Source organism: Ovis canadensis, chromosome 1, assembly GCF_042477335.2.
Source record: "Ovis canadensis isolate MfBH-ARS-UI-01 breed Bighorn chromosome 1, ARS-UI_OviCan_v2, whole genome shotgun sequence".
NCBI classification, from domain to species: Eukaryota; Metazoa; Chordata; class Mammalia; order Artiodactyla; family Bovidae; genus Ovis; species Ovis canadensis.
In genome coordinates, this window is record NC_091245.1 from 222,220,449 (window position 1) to 222,240,200 (window position 19,752).

Below are 19,752 nucleotides of genomic sequence, written 5' to 3' on the forward strand. Positions count from 1 at the left end.
TCCATAAATAACAAGAGGGCAGGAATAGCTTGTCATAAACTTATTTAATATTCTTCTGATCTCTGAATATAAAGGTGACAACACATGGAGACATACAAGTATCTTCAAGGGTACCTGAAAGAGAAATCTGTTCACAGCAAACTGGAACTGGAACGGATGAGCTTGACCCCATTTATTACCCGATGAGCAAATGAAATAGAGCACACTTTGCATATTTGCATCTAAGCTTAGCTTCTGCAGGACAGAGACTTCAACCCACAATTTTTCTCTTTTGCAGTCACACAGTAGTTCTTTAACTGGGTGCTAATTATTTGCGAAGTATGCACAGATCCTATTCCCCAAACTAGATGGCAAGCAATGAAAAGGCAAAGGGATGTATTTAGCATCTCCCTTCATTACACTGGGCAGAGCCAGACACAAAGCAGAGGCTTCATGCAAAGGTATGGAAGGAAGGATGGAAAGGAAGAAAAGAAAGCAGCCAGAGAGAAGCAAGTTTTGAGTTCAAGGACCTGCTTATCAATATCCTTTCCTTCTCTCTAGTTGTTATCAGTGGCCTCAATATCCCACCAAGCCTCCTCCCACCTTAGGTTCTCTTTGCACTCCTTAGGTATTTCTCACAGATTCTCCCACAGGATTCTCATTTTCATTTCCTTACCTAGTGCAAGCAATTATTCCTTTGCCTAAACTAACTCAGTAGTTGGCTAACGGGGGTTCTTGTCTTATCTCCCTTCAAGGTTATGGTACTCTTTTCTCCTCAAAAGCTTTCAGAAAACACAACACATTAGGCATACAGCTTCTCTGCACTACTATCCACCGTTCTCTGCTCCTAGAATGCCTGCCTCCCTCTGCCCACACAACTCCATCAGTCAAAACCTCCATCTCGTCTCAAAGGCTTAGCCCAAGTGCCACCCCTCCAGGAAAGCCTTGTATGTTCTCCTGGAGCCTAAACTCACTGCTGCTGGCTCTTGGCTCTTATAAAAATCCCCTGTATCTCCTGGGGGCCCGTATGGCATCTGCTACAGTCAAATCTACCTGAGGATCTTGCAAGCTCCTTTTGAAAGATGCATCACATTTTTGTATCCCAGGATGTTCTCCTCGGTGGTTTGCTTAGTAAATATTTGTCTAATGATATCCACATGTACTTGGAACCTCAAAGCACACTCAGCACCAAAATTCATAATAATGATGAAGAAATCATAATTTTAAAATTGATTCTAGGAGACGGTTAATTTTATCCTTCTCTTTGAAGACACAGAAATACCTCAGTCCATTCAGAATCTATTACTATTTAATATTCTTCAAAGAAAGTAATTCAAATAAATAAAGAGATATTTACATTTTATACATATTTTCCAGGTACCAAACCAAAACATTTCTACAAGCACGTAACTGTTTCCTGTAAATATAGCAAGCTAGCTTTTTAATTCCCCTCCCTTTTTCTTGATCCTTTTTTCACAGTGTGTTTTGCTTGTCTAGACAGTTCCCTCTGTGCCTCTTTTATATTCTGATGTGCAATAGCACCCTCACTCTTCCACCATCCCTGAGATGATGTTCTTTTAGCCTAGGAGTGATTCTTTGCTCTTCCTCTTACTTTCTAACAAGTTCCAAAAATTCTTTGTAACCGTAACATATGTACCTCTTTCACGTAACTTTGCTGACTGCCCTCAAACACTCTTTACCATGATGCATTCAGGGGTCAGATGTGCCAGCAACTCCTCTGCCACACCATCAGGCCTGCAATGTCTCATGTGTAACTCTTTCCAATGTTTAACTATCCTAGCAGAATATTATCCCTTGCATCCAATCTAAATCTCTTATGTTGTACGCTGCAGTTCAAAGACACTTTCTCTTCCTTTTCTAATCTTGGTAGATGCAAAATGCAGTAATCCTCTGTATAATAGGCAAAGGGGGAGCTCAAAGTATGACCCAAGAAACATTTTGATATTATTTTGGTTTTCTCGTGGATAATATTGTCTTTTATATCACTTATTTGTTAGAAAGAGTGAATATGTCATATTTTGTCCTCTTTTATCCTGATCTGCACAGTTATCCTATCTAAGGTGATGGCTCTTATTTCAAAAGTCTATGAAAGATTTAAACTTGGTGGATTGTGGTTGCTAATCAACCTCCACACAACAAGGCACACACTATATCCAGCTCTGCTTAAGATATATGCGACCTTAATGAAGAAATGGAAAAATCCAAAAGAGTTTATTAGCTTAGAGGATTTACATGTGCTAGCAGCACATTCAAAGATTAACACTGTGTTCTCATGAAATACATCAACCATGCTCTACTCACTGACCTGAGTCTAGAGATTCTGTCCCAGACAGCCCTGGACACTGTATCATGAAGTGTCCTCACAAGATGGGGAGAAAGTCAGAGGATGCACCCTGAGAAGTTCCTAAAGAGCACCATGGAAGACCTATGACCAGGTTTAGAAGGTTTCTCATCTTGTTGCCTCGAACATGACATGGTTACAAAAGGATCCTTTTCAAACAGTGGCTCATTCAACTCTCTTCCCTCAAACTGAGAAACAAGGAAAAGTTAGCAAGAGCTAGAATTGTTCCCAATAGATTATTTGGAATGGAGCAAGAAGAGACTTTGCTGATGACACCCATAAACTTAGAAAACAAACAAACCAATAAAAACTCTCACAGGTAGCCAAGATCTGCGTACAGCTCTTGAGGTCTGTTAGAATGGACTACATGTTCTATTCAGGTATGTGTCTAGATCACAATAGCAGTCAAGGATGAGCCCTGTCATTGTTTATCCATCTTCCCAGTAAAGAACAAGGCCAGTCTGATAGACTTAAGCTTCTGAAAAATAACCTATCTTCTGCAATGTTGCTCTCATGCACCAAACTGTCCACTCGTTCATTGGGAATGTCCATTCAAGTTACAAGCCCTGATGTCCACACCACCACTCACTTACTGCGCCACATAACTCCGAGGCTAAAGTATCAACTGAACACTTATTTAGCAGCCTAATCCCCCTTCATTTTTCAAGCTACTCAGACATGTAGGAAATGTCTACACATTTTTATATTTTCACAACCAACTGCAGACAAACTGCTTGTCATGTCATAAAAACATTAAGAGATAAAAATAAAGGATCTCATGATTTCTCCAAAGCTAATAAAGCAAATGGTGGCTCAATGAAGTAATTATTTCCTACTTACTCGCTGCATAGCAATTTATGAGATGTCTAGGGAAACTTATACAGACACACACACACAGACACACGCGTGTTTTTTCTATTTTAGTTACTGATAATTTTGTTTTCCATTTTAAGTACTGGTTTTACAGATGTTTTATAAGAAAAAAGTCAACCATTTGGGGCAACCTAATATATTACTGCTAGCATTTTAAGGTTTGCAGAAGGACAACAATTTAAACTAGACAGAAAGACTGACTAATAAATAATTGAATTTAATTTATATATACACATGTATCAAGAATTCCAAAAAATTTGATTCAAGAATTCCACTTTCAGAAATATATTCTCATGAAATTATGAGACTTCCACTCAAATGATGAGGTATAAAGATGCTCATCATATTTTATAACTGTAAAAAAATTAGAAATATCTTAAAATACCCAAGGATAGGGAGAGATTAATATGCTATAGGTAAAACTACAAGATAAAATAGCTAGCAACCCTAAAACATATATTTTAAATAATATTTGACTTGGGGAAATGCTGATGGTTGAAGTAAGTTAAAGTAACAGATACAAAGCACTGATTAAATGGGATCCTGATTTTTTGAAAAAGAAACAAAGATACATGTTTTTCACTCTGTATGAAGATTCTAGGTAGAAAGTCATTCACTTAAATATTAACAGTTGCAATCTCTGTGGAGTATGTTTACAGGTGATTTATTTATGTTTTTATATATTCCCACTAGTGAGTAGTGAATGTGTTTTATTCATTTTAATCAAAGATATTTCTACACCTTCTTAAGCCTTCACACACTAGGATTCTGACACCTCTATATACCTAGAGTTTGGGACACTATATATGGAACTTGTTCAGAAAAGGCCCTTCCATTTTTGCTTGTCATTAACCACTTCCATATTCAAAGGGGTTCTGGTTTACATCACATATTAATGATGACCCTATCTTAACGGAATTTGCAGGATTAGGAATATAAAGGCTTGAGGAGGGGTAAAAAAAATCTAATATACAACCAGTCTTCTGTCTAAAGATGTGCTAAAGCTCTAGGCCAAGTCCAGAGAAGAGGTTGAGAGAGAGAGGACTCATCTCTATTTACCTATATCTATCTCATAGCTTTTTATTCACCTTGAACTGTCCTGTAAGCTGAATGATATTAGTAAGGACACCAGTTATTGACACAGTCAAAACCTGCATCATTTTTACATTCAAGAATGAGAGTTTTCAAAGTAGAACAAATAATCTCTATTGGTGTATGAAGCACTGGTACTGTTTTAGTGTCTTAAGTTTGTGGTAAATTTGTGGCTGTTGTTCAGTAGCTCAGTTGTGTCTGATCCTTTCCAACCCTATGGACTGCAGCATGCCGGGCTTCCCTGTCCTTCACCATCTCCCGGAGCTTGCTCAAACTCATGTCCATTGAGTCGGTGCTATCATCCAACCATCTCATCCTCTGTCATCTCCTTCTCCTGCCTTCAATCCTTCCCAGAATCAGGGTCTTTTCCAATGAGTTGGCTCTTCGCATCAGGTGGCCAAAGTATTGGAGTTTCAGTTTCTGCATCAGTCCTTCCATGAATATTCAATACTGACTTCCTTTAGGATTGACTGGTTGGTTTGATCTCCTTGCAGTCCAAGGGACTCTCAAGAGTCTTCTCCAACACTACAGTTTAAGGGCATCAGTTCTTTGGCACTCAGCCTTCATTATGGTCCAACTCTCACATTCACACACAACTAATGGAAAAAACCACAGCTTTGACTACATGGACCCTTGTAGGCAAAGTAATGGCTCTGCTTTTTAATACACTGTCTAGGTTTGTCATTGTATTTCTTCCAAGGAGCAAGCATCTTTTAATTTGATGGCTGCAGTCACCATCTGCAGTGATTTTGGAGCCCAAAAGAAATCTGTCACTGTTTCCATTGTTTTGGACCCAAGAGAAGTCTGTCACTGTTTCCATTGTTTTCCCCATCTATTTGCCATGAAGTGATGGGACTGGATGCCATGATCTTTGTCTTTTGAACGTTGAGTTTTAAGCCAGCTTTTTTGCTCTCCTCTTTCGCCTTCATCAAGAGGCTCTTTATTTCCTTTTCACTTTCTGCCATTACAGTGGTAACATCTGCATATCTGAGGTTATTGATATTTCTCCCAGCAATCTTGATTCCAGCTTGTGCTTCATCTAGCCCAGCGTTTCTCATGATGTACTCTGCATATTAGTTAAATAAGCAGGGGGACAATATACAGCCTTGACACACTCCTTTCCCAATTTTGAACCAGTTCATTGTTTCATGTCTGGTTATAACTGCTGCATCTTGACCCACATACAGATTTCTCAGGAGGCAGGTAAGGTGGTCTGGTATTTCCATCTCTTTAAGGATTTTCCACAGTTTGTTGTGATCCACACAGTCAAAGCCTTTAGTGTATTCAAGGAAGCAGAAGTAGGTGTTTTCTGGAATTCTCTTGCTTTATCTTATGATCCAACAGATGTCGGCAATTTGATCTCCGGTTCCTCTGCCTTTTCTAAATCCAGCTTGTACATCTGTCAAAGCCTAGCTCGAAGGATTTTGAGTATTAATTTGCTAGAATGTGAAATGAGTGCAATTATGGGGTAGTTTGATCATTCTTTTCTTTGGCACTGCCTTTCTTTGAGATTGGATGAAAACTGATCTTTTCCAGTCCTGTGGCCACTGCTGAGTTTTCCAAATTTGCTGGCATATTGAGTGCAACACTTTCACAGCATCATCTTTTAGAATTTGAAATAACTCAGCTCAAATTCCATCACCTCCACTAGCTTTGTTTCTGGTGATGTTTCCTGAGGCCTACTTGACTTCACACTCCAGGATGTCTAGCTCTAGGTGAGGGATCACACCACTGTATTTATACGGGTCACACAGATCTTTTTTGTATAGTTGTTCTATGTATTCTTGCCACCTTTTCTTAATATCTTCTGCTTCTGTTAGATCCATACAATTTCTGTCCTTTATTGTGCCCATCTTTGCATGAAATGTTCCCTTGGTATCTCTAATTTTCTTGAAGGATCTTTAGTCCTTCCCATTCTATTGTTTTCCTCTATTTCTTTGCATTGTTCACTGAGGAAGGCTTTCTTATCTCTCCTTGCTATTCTTCAGAACTCTGCATTCAGGTATGTTTAGCTTTCCTTTTCTCCTTTGCTTTTCGCTCCTCTTCTTTTCTCGGCTATTTGGAAGGCCTCCTTAGACAACCATTTTGCCTTTTTGCATTTTTTTCCCCTTGGTGATGGTTTTGATTACCACCTCCTGTCCATAGTTCTTCAGGCACTCTGTCTAATCTCTTGAATCTAATCCCTTGAATCTATATGTCACTTCCACTGAATAATTGTAAGAGATTTTATTTAGATCATACCTGAATCATCTAGTAGTTTTCCCCACTTTCTTCAATTTAAGTCTGAATTTTGCAATAAGCAACTCATGATCTGAGCCATATTAGGCTCCCAGTTTGTTTTTGCTGACTATATAGAGCTTCTCCATCTTTGGCTGCGAAGAATATAATCAATCTGATTTTGGTATTGACTATCTGGTGATGTTCTTGTGTAGAGTCATCTCGTGTATTGTCAGAAAAGCATGTTTGCTATGACCAGTGAGTTCTCTTGGCAAAACTCTGTTAGCCTTTGCCCTGCTTCATTTTGTACTCCAAGGCCAAATTTGCCTGTTACTCCAGGTATCTCCTGACTTCCTACTCTTGCGTTCCAGTCCCCTGTGATGAAATAGACATCTTTTTTTGATCTTAGTTCTAGGAGGTCTTGCAGGTCTTCATAGAACCATTCAATTTCAGCTTCTTCAGCATTAGTGGTTGGGGCATAGACTTGATTACTGTGATATTGAATGGTTTGCCTTAGAAATGAACCCAGATCATCCTGTTGTTTTTGAGACTGCACCCAAGGGCTACATTTCAGACTCTTTTGTTGACTATGAGGGTAACTCCATTTCTTCAAAGGGATTCTTGCCTGAAGTAGTAGGCATATTGGTCATCTGAATTAAATTCGCCCATTCCTGTCCACTTTAGTTCACTGATTTTTAAAACATCAATGTTCACTCTTGCCATCTCCTGTTTGACCACTGCCAATTTATGTTGATTCATGGACCTAACATTTCAGATTCCTACACAATACTGTTCTTTACAGTATCACACTTTACTTTCACCATCAGATACACACTGTTGCAAATAATCAGGTATGTTGCACACAGTCTCCATTGCCATAGAAATTAGAAAAATAATTATGATCCTGTATATTGATACATGGTTTTATTTTCATTATCCTTTATCCAGGAATCTAGAATCCTAGGTTGGTCTAGAAATATATATTTCCTTCTGTTTTCTAGCCAAAGTTAAAATTAATAGATTATAGATTATTATTAATTATTGTGACTAAAATAAGTTATCTGCAGAAAAATATATTCAAAAGTCTATTGGAATTTATTTGTTTGTTTCCCCTTTCTCCATTCCTTTCAGAAGGTACTCTGTGCAACTAATCATTTGGCTAGATCTTCAGAAAAGTTCTTCTTGAAGTAAACCAATCCAAGGGAATTTATTTCAGATTTTTTTATTGCCAACTTGCAGCGCTGGTGGTAAAGAACCCACCTGCTAATGCAGGAGACTCAAGAGACATGGGTTAAATCCCTGGATTGGGCAGATCCCCTGCAGTACGAAATGGCAACTCACTCCAGAATTCTTGCCTGGAAAATTCCATGGACAGAGGAACCTGGCAGTTGGGGGTCACAAAAAGTCAAACACAACCAAGCGACTGAGCACAGATAGACCAATACCACTATGGCCAGGCAATATGATAGTAGCTTTCCAAATCTTTAAACAAATTACTTCTTTTATGATTTGTCACATAGTCTTTAGAGGAACTATGTAAAAAATATTTTTATACATAAACAGTGTGTGAAGTGAAGTGAACTGAAAGTTGCTCAGTTGTGTCCAACTCTTTGTGACCCCACGGGCTATAGAGTCCATGGAGTTCTCCAGGCCAGTATACTGGAGTGAGAAGCCTTTCCCTTCTCCAGGGGATCTTCCCAACCCAGGGATCAAACCCAGGTCTCCTGCACTACAGGCGGATTCTTTACCAGCTGAGCCACAAGGGAAGCATTTTAAACAATGTAAAAAAAAATAAGTAAAGCTGTATTGTTTTATCTCACCTCTCAAGTCTTTCTCTTCCCTCACTCCTTCACCCAACCCAGTGCCCCAGCAGCTCTATAATGAGCTCAGAGATTCAAGTTGGTGGATAAATAAATTATGGTTTTCCTTCTGCTGCTGCTGCTGCTGCTGCATCGCTTCAGTCGTGTCCGACTCTGTGCGACCCCATAGACGGCAGCCCACCAGGCTTCCCCGTCCCTGGGATTCTCCAGGCAAGAACACTGGAGTGGGTTGCCATTTCCTTCTCCAATGCCTGAAAGTGAAAAGTGAAAGTGAAGTCGCTCAGTCGTGTCCGACCCTCAGCAACCCCATGGACTGCAGCCTACTAGGCTCCTCTGTCCATGGGATTTTCCAGACAAGAGTACTGGAGTAGGGAGTTTTCCTTCTAGGAGACTTATTTTACCAGATTCCTCACTTATTTCTAAAGCATACTGATCTTGCTAAAACTCCCAACTGAAAATATTCCTATCCCTGTTCCTTTCTGAATTAGAACCTATTATCCAGCTCCTCTCAAAGTCTGGCTAAGAGAAGAGACCTGAGAAACACTGTCAAGGATTTACAGTCAAACTTTAAATCAAACTTTGGATCACCTCAGACCACGTGACGTTCACATATGTAGACAAAATTAGTTTAGCCTTTCATAATAGTGCCTTTGCTGAAATGACAGTTAATAACAACTTCTAAACTTTTTTCCTAAGGTTGCTTTAAAAAGCCCAGTTGCTTCAAAAAATATTATTGAGGGAATTGCCTGTTAAATCAGTGCTCATTACTTATGCTCATTATTTATGTGATAAAGCTCTTCTAAAAGTCATACTAGGAAAAACTCCCCTGAGGAACCTATTTACTTTCTAGTTTGGGATAATGACAATGAAACAACTGATCATATCTCCTTTGTCATCTTGGCTACCAAGAACCTCAAAGCTCAGTGTGAACTTCAGGGGTAACATGCAACGTTAGATCTCAGGTCCCATGCTTGGGCTCTGCTGTGCCGTTGTGTCAATTTTCTACTTTTATTTACATTTTATTTCTTCCGTTGTTGGTATTTTAATCATAAACCCCTTCAAATTCTTAAAGGGATAAAAAATGTTCATGAGCCATTCATTAACACTGTAATTGTATGAGTACAAATCTGCAAATTCAACTAACAGTATTATAATCAAGTCCATCATGGCCACAACATTAGCATTAGGTTTTGTTGGATGGCTTCTGAAAATATAATTTATTTCCTATCTGTCTTCAAATATATCTCCAAGCTCCCAAGATAATTACCAAAAATGGTCCTATTATAACCTACACACATCATGTTAAGAATCTGGAGTATAATTAGTTTAGGATTGAAAACCTCAAACTGGGAGTTTCTTACTATCTCCTGACATCTTGAGATTCAATTCCCTTTCAACTATTGCTCTACCCTTTCTAGTTTGAAGACCACTGTCCTCTTTTAATGGTAAGCCTAATCTAATAACGATCATTTAGTGCTTATTGTGTACCAGGCACTGTTCTAAGTATCTTATATATAATACTTCATGAAATTGTCATACCCAGTTTTAAGTGAAATAAACTCTATTACCCCATGTCACACAGCTGTAAGTGGCCAAGTCACGATTTGAACCCAGGTGGTCTAACTCTAGAATTCATGCTCTTGACCACTGTTTCATGTTGCTTCTCTTCAATAGGGTATAAGAGAACAAATCTGATTTCTGCTGTAAGAGATTAAGTAAAATATTAATAAGAAAGTTCCAATAGCTTGACTTACTATATTTTGGAAGAGGATACCAGGAAGAAGTTCTGAAAATAATTTTAATGGCTTCCAAAACAGGACAGCACTTCATTTTCTTGAGCTGTCTTAAGGGTGAGGTTGCCTAAAGATAAGATTGGGGAAGACATTCTAAAGGTTCCTTCTTACTCAGTCACTGTAACTTTTTTTTTTTTTTTTAACTTTTGGATGAAAAGAGTTTTATGCAAAGCTTGGGCAATTTCCAAGCTTCTGTTTTTTCAGCTCTAGTCTTGTGTAATTTTTGAAAATAATTAAGTATGGTTACTACAGGGCTTCCCAGGTGGTGCAGTGGAAAGAATCTGCTGGTCAATGCAGAAATTTAAGTGATTTGGGTTTGATCCCTAAGTTGGGAAGATACCATGGAGGAAGAAATGGCAACCCACCTCAGTATTCGTGCTTGGAAAATTCCTTGGACAGTCCATGGGGTCACAAACAATCAGACACAACTGAGCAACTGACCACGCATGCACACACACGTGGTTACTGTTGCTGTTCTGTTGCTTAGTCGTGTCTGACTCTTTGCAACCCCTTGGACTGCAGCACACCAGGTTTCCCTGTCCTTCGCTATCTCTCAGGTTGCTCAAATCCACGTCCATTGAGTCAGTTATACTATCTAACCATCTCATCCTCTGCTGCCTTCTTCTCCTTTTGCCTTCAAACTTCCCCAGCATCAGGGACTCTTCCAATGAGTTGGCTCTTTGCATCAGTGGCCAAAGTATTGGAGCTTCAACTTTAGCATCATTCCTTCCAAGGAACACTCAGGGTTTATTTCCTTTAGGATTAATTTGTTTGATCTCCTTGCAGTCCAAGGGACTCTCAAGAGTCTTTTCCAGCACAATTCAAAAGTATCAATTCTTCAGTGCTCAGCATTCTTTATGGTCCAACTCTCACACCCATGTATGGGACAGTGTGGCAATCACTCAGTCATGTCCAATTTTGCAACCCCATGGCCTGTAGCCCAAAAGACTCCTCTGTTCATGGGATTTTCCAGGTAAGAATACTGGAGTGGGTTGCCATTTCCTTCTCCAGGGGACCTTCCCGACCCAGGGATTGAACCCAGGTCTTCTGCATTGCAGGCAGATTCTTTACCATCTGAACCACCAGGGAAACCCCATTCATACATGACTATGGAAAAAAACATAATTTTGACTATGCGGACCTTTGTCAGAAAGTGATATCTCTGTTTTTTAACATGCTGTCTAGTTTTGTAGCAGATGATAAAATATTAATATTGCTACAATTCAGATGATAGTTTTATGCAAGGGTAGGGGTGACAATAAAAGGCAATAAAATGGGGGAAGGCCATTCTCAAGAGATAAAATTCTTTCTGAAAATATTTTCTGCAACCAGGGAAAATACACCAACACCCAAAGGAATATGGGAAACTTTACACTACATTTAAGCACAAGCACATTTTCCACTTCTTAATTTAAAAAAGGAAAGGGTAGCATTAAAATGTGCATACAAATAAACAAGCCACTTATTTACTCCTACTAATTAACATCTCTTGAGATCTCCAGGGTCTCTTAACTACTCTAGGGCCTGTCTCAAAGGATGTTCTCATGGCAGGAGAACCAACGATTCAAAAACTTGCTGAGTCCAGAGGGAGAAATGTCAGAGAAGAAAAGACACCCGAAAAACAAACATGTTAATTAAAAACACGAGATAACCACCAGCATCTTCTACCTCTACCCACTACCCTTGGGAGGCCAGGGAAAATAGTCTTCCTGCTTAAAACATTTAAAGGGCCAAATTATCAATAGTATGAATTCTCTAGAAACAGTTAACATTTGCTCCACACAATAATTACCTCCAAGAAAGGCAGCTCTTAAAATGAGAATTAAAGAGCAGGAATAGAAATTTCTAGTTGCTCAGATTTAAAATATATGATGCTAAATGAGTGTCACCCCTCACCCCCAAAAAGAGGGTCTGGAAATTTACCTGGCTACTTCCAGTGGAAGAGAAGGAATAAACTAAGATAGGTGGGAGGCATCCAAGAGGAAATGGCCAGCATATGCAGAAGACCATTCAGGAACAGAGGAGGAGGGGAAGGCAGATTGGGTGATTCAGTTATTCCCCAAACCATGGTCTTACCAGAAATACGGCTCTTGCTGGTTGAGAAGTGAAAGTTCAGGACACATAATCCCAAAATATAGCATCTTGGCATATCAAATATTTTAAACTGAAGAAGTGTGAGAAAACAGTAGAAGCAGAAGGTTCTCTGACCTTAGCCTCCCATCTTCCCTTCTTCCCTAAAGCAAGTCTTAAGACCCTCCTGTGAGAGTATCCTCCCTATACCTGGAGAAAAAAGGAACATCCAAGATACCAACATGCCAAGTTGGAGAGACCTTGAGAAGAACCTGAAGGAACCAACCTAAGTTTCCACATTTTTTTCACACTTATCTCCTCTTCTGTCTTATACCTTTCCACAACTATCCACTCTTCATCAAACTTAGCATAAAAACACCTGGGTTTACCATTTTGGAGGTTCTTTATTTCCCTATGAAGGCTCATGGAAAACTGATATAAATGTGTATGCTTTAGTCTTATTAACCATTGCTCATCTTATCTTCAGACCCAGTCAAGGAACCTAAGAGAGTCAAGGAAGACCTTTTCCTCTTCTACAAAAATATGGAGAAGGAGGAAAGAATAGGAAAAGAAAGATAAAAATGAGTGAGTACAGGAAAAAAATGAAGGTAGAAATAAAATTAAAGTTGAACAACTTTAGTCAAAGAAAAACATGTGTATGGGACCATTCTGGATTTCTCATTGATTCTCCTTATAACTGGTATGTATATTTTCATGTCAAAGAAGCAGTGTTACAAGTTTACTATAATGTTAAAGCATGGTCTTGGGAGACAGGCAACACTGGGTTCAGGTGCAGCCTCTCTCAGTATGTGACCCTGACAAGTTACTTAGCAGCACTAATCTGCAAAATGCTGATAATAAGAATAACCAAATGACTCCTATTTTCTAGAATATTTTCTATTTTCATATGTGTGTGTATGTCTGTGTAAAAACATACAATGGCTATCTACAATGTGTGTAACATAACTTTTCACCTAGCATTATATCAAGCAGTCTCCATGTTGCTAAGACCTCATAAACATAACTTTCAGTGCCTCCCAAATTCTGTCAAGTGGACGCATCATGTCCTATAGGCTTCTTTCAGCTTCTCCTTTCTATTAATATAAACAAAGTAGTTAGACTATGTTCATGCTGACACAGTTTCCCCATAGTTTGGGTTACTCATTTAGAGAAGTTGTTGTTCAGTCACTCAGTCATGTCCGACTCTCTGCAACCCCACAGATTGCAGCACACCAGGCTTCCCTGTCCTTCACCATCTCCAGAGCTTACTCAAACCCATGTCCATTGAGTCAGTGATGCCATCCAACCATCTCATCTTCTGTCATCCCCTTCTCCTCCTGCCCTCAATCTTTCCCAGCGTCAGGGTCTTTTCCAAAGAGTCAGCTCTTCGCATCAGGTGGCCCAAATATTGGAATTTCAGCTTCAAAATCAGTCCTTCCAATGAATATTCAGAGTTGATTTCCTTTAGGATTGACTGATTTGATCTCCTCGCAATCCAGGAGACTCGCAAGAGTCTTCTCCAACACCACAGTTCAAAAGCATCAGTTCTTCAACACTCAGCCTTCTTTATGGTCCAACTCTCACATACATGAATACTGGAAAAACCATAGCTTTGACTAGACGGACCTTTGTCGGCAAAGTAATGTCTCTGCTTTTTAATATGCTGTCTAGGTTGGTCATAGCTTTTCTTCCAAGGAGCAAGCATCTTTTAATTTCATGACTGCAGTCACCACCTGCAGTGATTTTGGAGCCCAAGAAAATAAAGTCTCTCACTGTTTCCATTGTATCCCCATCCATTTGCCATGAAGTGATGGACCATCAAGATGAAAAGAGCTTCTCTGTAAAGAGCACTAATTAAACAAAGGGTATAAACATTGTTCTTTAACAAGAAAAAGAAGTAGAAACCTTGTTCTGCCCTTACTAGAGGGTCTGATTACACTAATATTACCAATTATTATGATTTGTAACCAGCTCCAACTTATGTCATTTTGTTATCCTTACAGAGGCTCCTATGTTCCTCAAAACTCTCTTGAGTGAATTCCAGATTCCAGACCAACAGTTAATTCGTGAACTTTCTCAGCATTCTCACCCTAGCTTCACAGATAAACATACTTGTACATACACAGTATGGGTTGAGTTTCACTAGAGAGCTATTTACAGCCCCTATCTGCAAAATCACAGGGCTAACCAATCAATATAAAGTAAAAAACCAAAGTTCAGTGTATTCTGCCAAAATTCAACTATGAGATGTTTGTCCATGGTAGCTTGTATATTATTTAATTGAGATCTTTATGGCAACTTTTTCCATTGTGGTTTGAGATAAATGCCATTAATCAGCACATACACACAGATCGATCGTCTAAATACTTTGGATTGTCTGGAAACTCGAATTGAAGTGCAAAGAAAAATAAAAACTATAAAATCAGTGTAATTGGTAATGCTGGAGGGAAATCAGACTTGGATGTTTAAGCATGCAGGTGTGAAACACGACCTCCCCTCTATTCTTTGTGGTCCCTGCTGGATTAACTTTAAGTCAAAAGTTCACTTGATATTTTTAAGGAAGCTGTCACTTCTCATATTAACATCTTCTCCTTCATATTCCTAGTAGTTAAATGCAAGGATTACATCTACCTCCTGTCACATATATAAATCTCATACTAACAGCTTCTCAGGCAAATAACATTGGGAGTGTGTTACTCTGGGCTTAACCACAAACCTCTGAAAGTTCATGACATGCAAGAGAGAAGTCATACAAGGAATATAAAATCAATTTCTGAATTTATAAAACTGTATGCCCATCTGGATTTTGCCTAAGATTATCTACTTTAAAGCACTTCAAGTTACTCAGTGAGATGGAGAGGTATAATTCCATTTAACAGATGAAAGAAGGATAAAATATAAAATGTGATTTAACATGCATTTGAGTCTTATTAAACCATATATGAAAGCATTTTGAAAGAAGAAAATATGAAAAAACAATATACAACTCCTTTTGCGATATCATCAATGGAGTACTTAAGTCAGAGTCTTACACAAAAGTCCTGACACAAAAGTCTCCTGTTCTGGAAAGAACATGGTATAGTGGAAGATGTCCAGGATTTGGAATCGGGAGTTTCTGTGTGGACTCTATAATTTATCTGTAGACTTGGTCAAGCTCACAGTTATCTAACTCTTTGAAGATTCCTTGTCTGTAAAACAGGATTATATCTCTCTATCTCACTGAATTTTGTGATAATAAATAACATTTGTGAAAGCATTTGGTCAATTATAAAGCAAAATGAAAGAAATTTTGCTTTAATTTTCTCCTGTCAATAGCATTTAAGTTTCTCCTAATGTCAATAGCATTTCCACTTTAGAAATCAATTTTTCCTACATCTTGTTGTTGTCCAGCTCAGTGTGGATGGTTCACAAACATAACACAATTTTCTTTGGTCCCCAACTCCTGCTTTATTAGACAGAGATTAAGAAATACCAGTTTCAGCCCATAGTGGATGCTTTCTGAGGATTTATAGGTTGAACTGTGGATTCTTTCTATGGATTTGTTTTCCTTAAACATTTCAAAAGCACCAGGCACAGAGAGATAAGATAAAAATTCCACCTTCAAGACATTTTCCCATCTGATGGAGGAGATATCTAAATAAAAGTACATTTACCCCAAAATCTGATAATGAATAAGTATGCAAGCAACTACTGCAGGTGCCTGGAGAACAAAGCAGTTGAACTTTACCTAGAGGTTTCAGAGGCTGCACAAAGAAAACCCTTAAAGAATGAGTCCCTAATGTTCCCATTCATAAAGCCCTTGTCACACTATTTAGGAATATTTAATGATTAGAAACAATTAGGAGAATTTAAACAATCTCTACCCTAGAAACGCTGAAGGTTTTTATGCTTAAGTCTTCTAAAAACACACATTGCCACCTGCACTGGGACTATCAGGAAAGACACAACTGGCATTCGTATAAAGTTAAACACTCCTCTGGGCATCCCTGGTGGCTCAGTGATGAATCCTCCTGCAATGCAGGGGACATGGGTTTGATCCCTGGGTCAGGAAGATCCCCTGGAGGAGGAAATGGCAACCCACTCCAGTATTCTTACCTGGAGAATCCCATGGACAGAGGAGCCTGGTGAGCTACAGTTCATGGGATCACAAAGAGCCTAATACAAGTTAGCGACTAAACAGCAATACCAAACACTCCTCCATCAAAGGAGGCAAAGTGACATCTGTAGCTTGGGCTTTCAGACTAAACACAGACACTTTTTCTCCCTTTTTCTCTCTTCACAGGTTTTAAATTTTGACCTCAGATTTTTAAGCACCACCTTTTCTCACACAATCAAACCTCACACCTATATCCCTCCCTCACTTCATTTCTTCTCAAAGGCAAAGGGATAAAATACAGAGTGATATGTTATTTTGTGATAAACAATTATGCACAGAGAGACAAGTGAGGGCAAAGTACATGCAGAGCCTAAGGAACCATTCTAAACCAAGCCCGTGTACTCAGCACCCAGGTCACTTATATCACCCTAGAACCACCTCCTCCCATTACATTTAATAAGCCCTTCCCCTCTCTCTAGAGTAACAGTTTTCCTGACTCTATGCTAATTACTCCTTGTATATCTTTTTAGTTTTATCAGCTTATTATATATCCCTATACCCTGTAGTTCGGTTTTGTTTTTGAACTTTCGGTAATTATACATCAGAAGAAAAATGAACAGACCAGAAGAGGCAAGTTCCATACTGAGATGCTTCTGCAATGCTATAAAGTGACACTTCCATCTCACCCTATAATGTTCTCCGAGCAGACTGACATCAGAATTCACTCTCTGGGAAACAGCACAGAAACAGCTTGGAGAGTTTTAAAACACTAAAAGAGGATGGTTTTAGGAGAAAAAGAAAAAGACTAGACAGAACCAGTCTTAACTTCTAACCTTCAGGTTGCACAGCCTTGGGAAATCTATGTTACCATACTGAAGCTGAGCTTTGTCATCTGAAAAACAGATCTATTTGGAAGGTAAAGTTCATGGGTTTGGATATGGGGTGCAAGACAGGAGTCAAAAACTAATGTCTAAATACTCTGAGAGACAAATAATTTAATGAACTATGAGTTATTCAAGGTTCTAAAAATTAAACTATAGGTGCCAACTTCTGAAGAATCAAAGGTGACTATTGGCCAAGACCTAAGGCAAAACACAGCAATCACTACAAAGAAGTAATCCTATGACCACAGCCTAAAAGCATAAAAGATACTGTAAAATGGAGCGTGTATTCACTAGAGTTTAGTGACCCCACATCCCTAGGAAAGGATGTAAGAAGATACTCCTGTTCAAATGAAAACCAAGATCAAGGGTGACAGAAGAAGCGATACAAGGCATTGAGGAGTGAAGGGACAACTGGAAGGAGGAATACTCCCAGTCAAAGAAACGGAAGCCCAGAGTTCCCTAAGGCTGCTGGACACAATGTCCCTTGGCAGTAAGGGCAGGAAGAGCAGTAAAGAAATGCAAAATGTCCTCATCCTAGGAAAGGCGACCACTGATTGAATTCTGGAAGCAAAGGGGGTCTTGAACTGCTTTTAAGAGAACCTCAGGGAAGCTGGTATTCCCCCCAGCCCTCAAATCTCATATACCAGCATATAATATTCCAGAGGGGAGGAAAGTAAAATCAGATCTAGCCAAATCATCAAAAGTCCCCATAAAATGTTGTATGTGTATGTATATACTCATATATATACTACGTTTTTCACTCTGAATAGAGTTATAATCACATCAAAGTAATTTCCCCCTCTCCGCATTTTAGTTTCTTTGTCCCTATGGGAATGATATAGTGGAGACAAACAGTAAATGTGAATGAATGAGAGAATGATATGTTACACGACACACTTCACAATTCACCTCAACAAAGGTGCACGTCACTTAATAATGACAGATAAAAAGAATCTATTCCTTCCTTCTCCAAATGGAAGAAGCCCGCGGCTGGGCGTGGGGACATGCACACACACACACACACACACACACACACACGCACGCACATACACACACACACACACAGTGTTGCAGTGTCCAAGAACCTAAAATATACTAATTTTCAAATTTTGATTAACCAGTTCCCATAGAAACCATAAATCAGTCTTCTGAAGGACACATAGGAAGGCTTTCCTGGCTGGAAACAACGTTCTTTGACCACTGAGGAAAATGAAACCAGAGCCAAATCATAGCAACCCAAGATGGCATGGTTTTAAAGGTCTCACGTTTCTTCCCTCTTCAGTGTTAATGCTAAAGCAGGCAGACGTCTATCCGCACGCTAAGGAGATCTCTGAATTCCAAGGAGCGCGCGTCGCGGAGCGCTGCCGCCTGGCTGGCCGCCAGGGAGCCTCCCCGCGGCTCGGTGATTGCCTATCGACCCGCGTGCGCCCGCCTCCTGTCAGCACCCGGTGGATCCCCAGTGAACTTGGACCAGACTTGCCCATGCTGCCCTGGGCAATCCTATTTCCTAACAAACGCAGCGTAGTGCATTTTCACAGTATCCTTCATCTCTTTCAGAATTTAAAAGCACATTAACAGAGCTCTATTTCCACACACTTCACTGCAAATAATTGCTAGAAAACCTTCACACAAAATTCCAGTGTCTCTGGATTTGCTCAGGAACACCTGTACTAAGGAATATGAGTATCTCCTGCTATGTTACCCTCCCCCCCCCCGCCCCCAAACAGACTACTGAAAATTTTAGCTAGTAGGCACCAACTGGCAATAAAAATGAAACAGACAAAACCAGGTCTAAAGTTGCTAGAGCAGCATCTAGGACTTGTCTTTTGGGCTTGCTTCTGCCAGCTGCAAACACCACTTGGGAGTTCTTTAATGTTAAGCTTAAAATGCCCTCCAATTCACTAGGTTTAAAAGAGCATTCATCAAAGGAATGCTGAAATTCAATCTAATTCTTTTAAAACACTCCCTTCTAAAATTCCTTGACACAAATTGAGTTCATTCCATGGTGTACCCTTTTGTGTCACTTCATTGATTTCCCAGATTCTGTCCTCTGCTCGGTCCTCTAAAATTTATCCCTTTGAAAATGCAGTTCATTTCCACTGCAACACCATGACCCTCCTCAAATGAGCCTCCGTCCAGTAATTTCCAAGGAATTGCTCATCCCAGCACCTCCTGTTCTTTAGCAAACTGATTTCTTCTTCCAGTCCACTCCTTTCTCCACTTACATATCCAGGCCAGTAGTCTCATCAACAGGTAACTTCCCAACAAACCACCCTAATTCTGGTTTCCGCCTTGCCTTCCCTGTGCTCTAGTCCATCCTACACACGTGGTCCTCTGGGGCCTTTCCCACAAATCTTGTTTTATCTCTGAAAGTGAAAGTGTTAGTCTCTCAGTCGTGTCCATCTCTTGGCAACCCCATGGACTGTAGCCCAACAGACTCCTCTGTCCATGGAATTTTCCAGGCAAGAATATTGAAGTGGGTTGTCAGGCACTCCTCCAGGGAATCTTCCAGACCCAGGTCTCCCACATTGCAAGCAGATTCTTTACCATCTGAGCCACTAGGGAA